The sequence below is a fragment of the Marmota monax genome, unplaced genomic scaffold (assembly GCF_021218885.2).
Source record: "Marmota monax isolate L192 unplaced genomic scaffold, Marmota_monax_Labrador192_F-V1.1 WCK01_AAM20220418_F8-fsc00083, whole genome shotgun sequence".
NCBI lineage: Eukaryota > Metazoa > Chordata > Mammalia > Rodentia > Sciuridae > Marmota > Marmota monax.
The window spans coordinates 7,816,847-7,824,391 of NW_026692848.1; positions in this window are offsets into that span (position 1 = coordinate 7,816,847).

A 7,545-nucleotide genomic window follows, 5' to 3' on the forward strand; every position below is an offset into this window, starting at 1 on the left:
CACACTCCAGTGTGTAAGTCTGTGTCTAGCACTGCCTGGAGCCAGTGCTTGGGTTTACTCCCTGTATGAGCCAAAAGTTTCTTGAAATGGTTGTATTCAATTTTTGATTCATTTTTGGTTGTGTTGCTTAAGTTAATTGAGTTGGATTTTCATCCTTGTGATAGAGAGTGCTGACACTGCCCAGTGCACTTCTGCCTCAGCCTGCTGTATGGACGCAGTGCCTGCCTGTTCCCTCTGCTCTCCTGCAGCACGGGAGGCACCAGGTTCCAGGTCACTCTTGGTTCTTTTGTACCTTTGGGTCCTCACACTTGCTGTTCTCTCATCTGAGATCTGAGTCCTCTCTCTTACAGGGCCATGCCTCCTCTAGAAACCTCCCCTGGCCATCTTACTTAACCTATTTCCTTCAGGGAGATTCTGTAAATATCTTGGTTATTTATGCCTTTACCCGTTTATCATCTGCATCTTCCCATTCCAACATAACTGCCTGGTTTCTGTTCTCGCGACTAAAAGGCTCAGGGGTCACTCCAGTTAAACTGGGCTAACTGGGCTGCGCAAAATAACACACAAGAGACACAAATACCTTTTTCTTTGGGGTCACTGTGACGGCTCCTCTGACCTTAAGGGTCTGCAGGAAGAGGGAGCGAGAGCATGCGCTGACCCCTTTTATTGAGGAGAAGATATTCATATGAGGCAAGGGGTCAGGTTTCAGGGGGCTGAGTATCTTCATGATGTCCACTGTCAGCAGGTTGACTGACACCTGGGTAGGCCACACCCAAGGGCACAGTAAGAGAAGGGGACACACACAAGGTACTTCCATGGAAGATTCTATCCTAAACAGGGCAAGGGGACAGGTGAGCGTAGCTTCACCCATGGGGTTGTAGCACCCATGCACGAGACAGCGACCCTTGTACCCAAGTAGGGTGGGGAAAGCTCTGCCACATTTCTGCGACTTAGGGCCTCAGCACCAAGCAGGGGAGTGTGACTCAGTCACGTGTAAGGTTGGTCTCCCACACATAACCTTTAAGAAGGCAGGGGCTTTGGGGCACACCTGTTATCGCAGCTGCTTTGGAGACTGAGGCAGGAGGATTGCAAGTTTGAGGCCAGCCTGGGCAATTTAGAGCTTGTCTCAAACAAAACAAAATAGAAGGCAGGGACCTTGTGATACCATTCTCGACACTGTGTCTAATATATAACAGGTGCTCTGTAAAGAGCTCCCCTCTCCCCAGGGCAGGCCTGGGGTGATCCTAGCAATGCAGCTTGAAACCCTCAGACTAGAAGTTCCCATGGTTCCTGTTGGTTCCCAAGCCTTCTGAAGTAAACACATGTCAAATATGGTATCCTGACTAATATCACATAGGTTGTCACGACAGGGACATGTAGCCATGTAGTTCAGAGGTGTGCATGTGTTCACGGGATATGTTTCCAATAGGAAGTCAGCCCTGCATCTTAGCTTAGGCTGCCTTAATGAAATGCAGGGGCTGAGTGGCTTAAATAACAGGTGTTTATTTTCTCACAGTTTGGAGGGTGGATGTCCAAGATCAAGGTTGAGTTAGGGTTTGAAGATATGAATTCCAGGAGTTACAATTCAGTCAATTGGAGTGTCTTGCCTTAATTAAGCCTCTTTTGGAGAAATATTCTCAGTATCCCAGGTGAGGGATGAATCAAATATTAGTCTAGACAAGTCAATTCCAAATGATGCAAGAAATATGGAAAAAGAATAAGTTTCAATAGTATGTATCTTTGATATTAAGCCAAATGTATAAAATGTATAAAACCTATACATAATGCTTGTTCTCACAGAATTTTAACATGGAGAATTTCTAGTCTTTTGAGGTCATAATCTAAGAACAAGCTTTACTTATTTTCCTGGTTTTAAAGACTGAATATAAGATTTCTTGCATATTTCCTGGCTATAGAGGTAGGAAATAGATGAAATCCATACTTTGATTTTGTTTTAATTGAATACATGTAAGAAGTCCCATTTTTGTTTATTTCTTTTTTAAAATATTTTTTTTTAGTTGTAGATGGACACAATATCTTTATTTATTTATATGTGGTGCTGAGGATCAAACTCAGTGCCTCACACGTGCAAGGTGCTCTACCACTGAGCTATAGCCCCTGCCCCCCTTTTTATTTTTGAAAAGTCAAAATTTGATTATGTCTGTACAGTTTTGCCTTTATCAGAATGTCATACATGTGGAATCAGACTGGCTTCCTTCACATTACATAAATGTAATGCACATTTAAGTTTCCTTCATCATTTTTCATGTCACATTTCTTTTTATCCCTGAATAATATATTCCTCAGTCTGGATGTACATACTACAACTTATTTATCGGACACCTGTTGAAGGGCATCTGTTTGTTTCCAGCTTTTGGCAATTAGGAATGAAGTTGCTATAACATCCTGGTGCAGATGTTTTGCTGTATATAGATTTTCAATTCATTTGGGTAAATGCTAAGGAGCATGATTATTGGGTATTATGTTTAATTTTCTAGAATATAGTTTAAAAAGTTGATAAACATATTTTAAACAGTGAAATGTTCACCTCAGAGGCTTAGTGGTAGAGTATTGGCCCAGCAAGAATGAGGCCCTGGGTTCTATCCCTAGCACTGCAAAAGAAAAAAGAAAAAAAAGTGACTTTCAGTCCTCAGGCATGTTGTGTTCTACACAGGACCAGTATTGGGCGGAATCCATCCTTCTCCCACCCTGGCACAGAGCTGTGCCTGCTCAGCAGAAGGGGATGTGGGCCCTCTCCCAGTTCCCATAAAGTCGTCTGTGAGTCAGGTTAGCTCTTTGCAGTCTTGAGTCCTGGCCTGCTGCCCCTTTCTTAGGACTGCTTCTCCCATTTATTCACTTTTCTAGACAATTCATCTTCTCCAAGTCTGCTGGAATTGAGGTGGGGGGTGGGAAATTATTTGGTTTGTTTATGGCCCTCCAAATGAATTCCTTCTCTCACATTCCCCACTCCTGAGCATGTCACTGGGCTCATCTGATAATCAAAGGCCCTCTGCCACCTATTCTGCGTCTCAGATTTTATTCTTTGGCATGCCTCAAGGTGGAAAGGCCTGTTTCTCTTGCTCTCCTACAACCTGTGAAGGTCCATGGCCACAAAAGGCTCCATTTTCCCTTGTCAAAGGAAACCTTAGGATTGTCTTTTTCCCTACTAACCTAAATATATCTGGATATTACCAGTAGGTGGCAGTGTTTCTACACTTTTCTTCCCTCCAGGCGCTCGGTGCTTGAAACAGGACTTTTGCGGAAGCAGAGTGAATACAGGAAGTTGGAATAGTGTTAAAGAGGCCCCCAAGACACGCTTTACCCTGGACTTTTCAGTATTGTTCATTAAGAAGAGATAATCCTTTACTTTTATATTTTTTATTCTATTTTGAAACAATATCAAATTTATATAAAATTTGCAATTGCAAAGAATCTTAGCTTTTCCAGAATCATTTGGTAGTAAGTTGCTCATGTGATATCTCATTACCACCAATTACTTTATTCGTATTTCCAGCAGACAAGGACATTCTCCTACATAGCCACCGTGCAACCATTAAAATCAGGTAATTAATGTTGATATTAATTACCATCCTACAACCTTGTATACCATTCAAACTTCACCATTGTCCCAATAATGTTATTCATAGTAGAAGAATCTAGTCCAGAACCTTCCACTGTGTTTAGTTATCATGTTCTGCTATCCTTTAAGTTGGACATGTCCCTGGCTCTACTTGTCTCCCATGACCTTGATACTTCTGAGATTACATGTAATTCTCATTTTGTAGACCTCCTCCATTTGGGATTGTCCAAGTTGCCTTATATTGGAGTAAAGTCATACATGCTGGGAAGGTGTATCTGGTGGCAAGGTTTCAATTTGTCTCATTACTGGTAATGTTAATTTTGGTCACCTGATCACAGTGGTATCTGCCAAACTTCTCCATTATAAAGGTATTCTTTTATTCCTTTGTAACTGGTAAGACTTTAGTGAGGATGTATTTTGAGACTATGTAAATATCATGTTTATCATCAAATTTTCAAATTATTCATTCCATATTAGAATGGACTGATGAATTGCTATTTTATATAATGGGTGTATGAGTCAGATTTTCATCTCTATAAGGGAAAACCTGACACAGGCTTCTTATGAAGAAAAAGAGGTTTATTTTGCTCACAGTTTTGGAGACTGGAAGTTCAAACCACCTGGCTGCATGGCCTCATGGCAGATGGCAATGATGGGAGTGCACAGTGGTCACATTTTGATATGAGAAGCAGACAGAGCGTGGTGGCACCAGGCTTGGGCTTTTCTAGCAACCGATTTTGCAAGAACTCATTCCAAGGGACTTGTATTCCCTTCTGAGGGCACAACCCCATGACCTAAGGAACTCCCCTAAGCCCTTTTCTGGAAGTTCCCACCACCTCCCAGTGTGGCCATCCCGAGGACCCAGCTTGGCTAAACCATACCCACACATAGCCATGGGTTATTATTCTGATGCTCCCATAGTTTTGAATTTAATCAGTGAGAACCACTTCAAGGTGTCATCTAAGTCCTTTTGATGTGACCCATTACTAGTTTCTGGCACAGGTTTAAAGGTCACATTGTATCCCTCTGCCCCCAGATCAGTCATTTCTCCTCAGAACCTTGGGTGCTTGTAGTGTACAATGGTATTTAGAAACCAAGAGGTGGGTGCCAGGTGAGCTCTTTGCTTCTGAGTGTCATGAACAGACCTAAGGAATATGTGAGAGAGAGAGAGAGAGTGTGTGTGTGTGTGTGTGTGTGTATGAGTGAGTGAGTGTGTGTGTGTGTGTGTGTGTGTGATCTACATACACGTTTTTCAGACAATTATAGTTATATTTACTTCTGTATCTACATATATTGAAAACCATGAGTTCATGCCAGGGTTGACTACACAGAATTAATGGGACCCAGTGCAAAATGAAATTTTGTTGTCCCTTAGTTCAAAAAGCAGGAGAAGGTATTGTTTCAGGCACTCAAATAAAAAGCTCTTCCCTATTTTCTACAGTCTCTTTCAACTTGTCACAGTGGTTTTCATTTATGTAATGCCATTCTAAAATGAAAATAATTAAATGTTCAAGGCCCCTGAATCTGGGAGGCAAGGTGCTGTGCGATGCCTGTTCCCATTAGTTGTCCTGTTCTCTTTCTTACTGTCCAGCAGGTGAGAGCTCTTGGTTCACAGTCTTTTCCCAAATCCTTGGTTCCTTCTTACGGGGGTTACCTAGATGCCACTCTGTGTTCAGACACCATGGGGAGGACCCGAGGTGGTGCAGGAAAACTGGCAGCTGTCAGTCCTGAAGGACGGCATCTGTCCTGGTGGCTCCACATCAGGAGTTTCCTGTAAGGTGCTCAGACCTGTGCAGGTTGCAATTCCTGCATTTGAGCCTTTTGCTCTTGGGAAGAGCCTTCCCCGGGAACGTCCTCTCATGCCCTACGTTTCTGTGTAATGGTGCACCCCAGGCTGAGCTGACTGCTTCCTCTGTTTCTCTCCTGGTTCTGGACTTCCTACTTCTCAGTGGCCTAATACACGAGGCTTCAATCTGCTGCAGGCTGGGAAGGGGGTCCTCATTCACCTTTGTGTCTGCTCTTTGATGTCTAGAACCCCAGTTTTCAGGCTCTGCCTAAACCTTTGTCACTTCATTTTGTAAAGTAGCAGTTTGCCACAGCTACTCCATTTTGAGGTGAAGTGCCAAGGTGGACAGACTCAGTACCTTGTTTGTATAAGTAAATGATCACCATCTGCCTGGCACAACCACAAGGCATGAATTGACAGGTGAATTAATAGTGCTAATAAGAATGACCATCATGAGGGGCTGGGGTTGTGGCTCATTGGTCGAGTGTTTGCCTCACATGTGTGAGGCACTGGATTCAATTCTCAGCACCACATATAAATAAATGAATAAAATCAAGGTCCATCAACACTAAAAAATATGTTTATTTTTTTTTTAAAGAATGACCATCATGAACTTACTGAACTAATCAGTAAGTAAGTAATCCCATGGGATGCATGGGAGTATCAAGCTCATATCAGAAAAACCACAGACTTACGGAACACACCAAACCAGTGCATGATGCAAGCCCCTCACTGGAGACCCATCAAAGGGCACAGCCCGAGACTGGACACAGTGGTACCCTGATTCCATCACCTGCTCATTGGTCACAGCCTTGCCTGGGAAAATCACCAAGTGACAAATCTCTATCCCTGGGCTTCAGCAGAGTACAGTTTCTCCTGCTTGTGATGACCATGCAAGGCCCACTCCAAGTTGTATAACCGCCATCCATCCGGACCTTGGCCTAGAATAATTTCCTGTGCTTTGACAGCTCTGAACAAGTTAATCTTATCTTACCACCTACAGTGACTCTTGGCATCTGCTCTCTGCCTTTGCTCTCAGGTGACCCTCCTGAACTCCTGTAGCTGCCTTAGTCCTTTCTTATGTGACTTGATAGTTACAGACTTTAGAAATTATGATTGAACAAAAGGACCTGCAATTGCCCGGCATTGACTGCCAGGCGACCCAGAAGTATGTAGTGAACTGCCACTTTTGAAAGTGGTGTGGCCTGTGAATTTATTGTTATCCCAGAGCTGGACACCTAGAGCAGTCAAGTTAAAATGAATGACAACTTCGCAGCTCTTCCCTTGAGCTGTTTTCCTCTTACACGTTAATGTAGCGTGTTCCTCAGTTTATAAGGCATGTATTTTAGTTGTTGAAAATGGAACAGAAAACATTATCCCATGTGCTGATGACATGGCTTTATTATCACCAAGAAACCTGCAGGAAGTGTCACATAAGACAGTCTCTTCCAAGCCCAACTGCCACTTTATAGGCTTATTTGCTAAGCATTCTGTATGGTCAAGTCAATTATTTCTTTGTTTATTTATTTATTGTACTAGGATTTGAACCCAGAGGTGCTTTATCACCGAGCCATGTCCCTAGCCCTTTTTATTTTTATTTAAGATGGATCTCACTAAGTTATTTAAGGCTTTGCTAAATTGCTGAGGCTGGTCTTGAACTTGGGAGCCTCCTGCCTCAGCCTCTGGAGCCACAGGGATTATGGGTGTGTATCACTGCTCCTCACAGGTCAATTTATTTAAGTTTTTTGAAAGTTAAAATGTTTAAAGATATTTCTGGCTCTTGACTAAAAAAATTAAAGGATTATAAATAGCATTTGGTAAGATTCATTGAAAAACAGTAGCCTGGTAAGAATTCTGGTATCCTTAATGGCCTGCAACTTGGACTCAAGAGTCTGCTATGGCTTGGATGTGAGGTGTCCCCCCAAAGCTCCTGTGTGAGACAATGCAAGAAAGCTTAGAGGTGAAATGATTGGCTTATGAGAGCCTTAAGCAGTGAGTTAATCCCCCTGATAGGGATTAACTGGGTGGTGACTGTGCACAGGTAGGGTGTGGCTGGAGGAGGTGGGTCACCCTGCATTTGGAGTTAATAAACCAAGACCTCTGAAACTGTGAGCCTCAAGCAAACTTTTCTTCCTCTAAAATTGTTTTTATCATATTGTTTGGTCACAGCAGTGAAAAA